The sequence below is a fragment of the Hemitrygon akajei genome, chromosome 3 (assembly GCF_048418815.1).
Source record: "Hemitrygon akajei chromosome 3, sHemAka1.3, whole genome shotgun sequence".
NCBI lineage: Eukaryota > Metazoa > Chordata > Chondrichthyes > Myliobatiformes > Dasyatidae > Hemitrygon > Hemitrygon akajei.
Genome location: NC_133126.1, coordinates 209573374 through 209573629, shown reverse-complemented (window position 1 = coordinate 209573629; position 256 = coordinate 209573374).

Below are 256 nucleotides of genomic sequence, written 5' to 3'. Positions count from 1 at the left end.
TGGTCCTGTGGCAGAATCGGCTTTTTTGATTGAGAAGAGAAATAATAGTCTCCAAATCGAAAAAAATTGCATAATAAAGGTTATAAACAACTTGTCGAAGCACACTCACAATATTATACAGGTCCTCTGATGAGTACCTGTTTATATACCCATTGGTAAACAAGTATTGCAGATGTGATTGAATTCGTAGCTGCCGGATAAAATCATCCCACCGGAATAATTGGAGGAAATTTTTGTTTTCTTGATAAACAGGTGT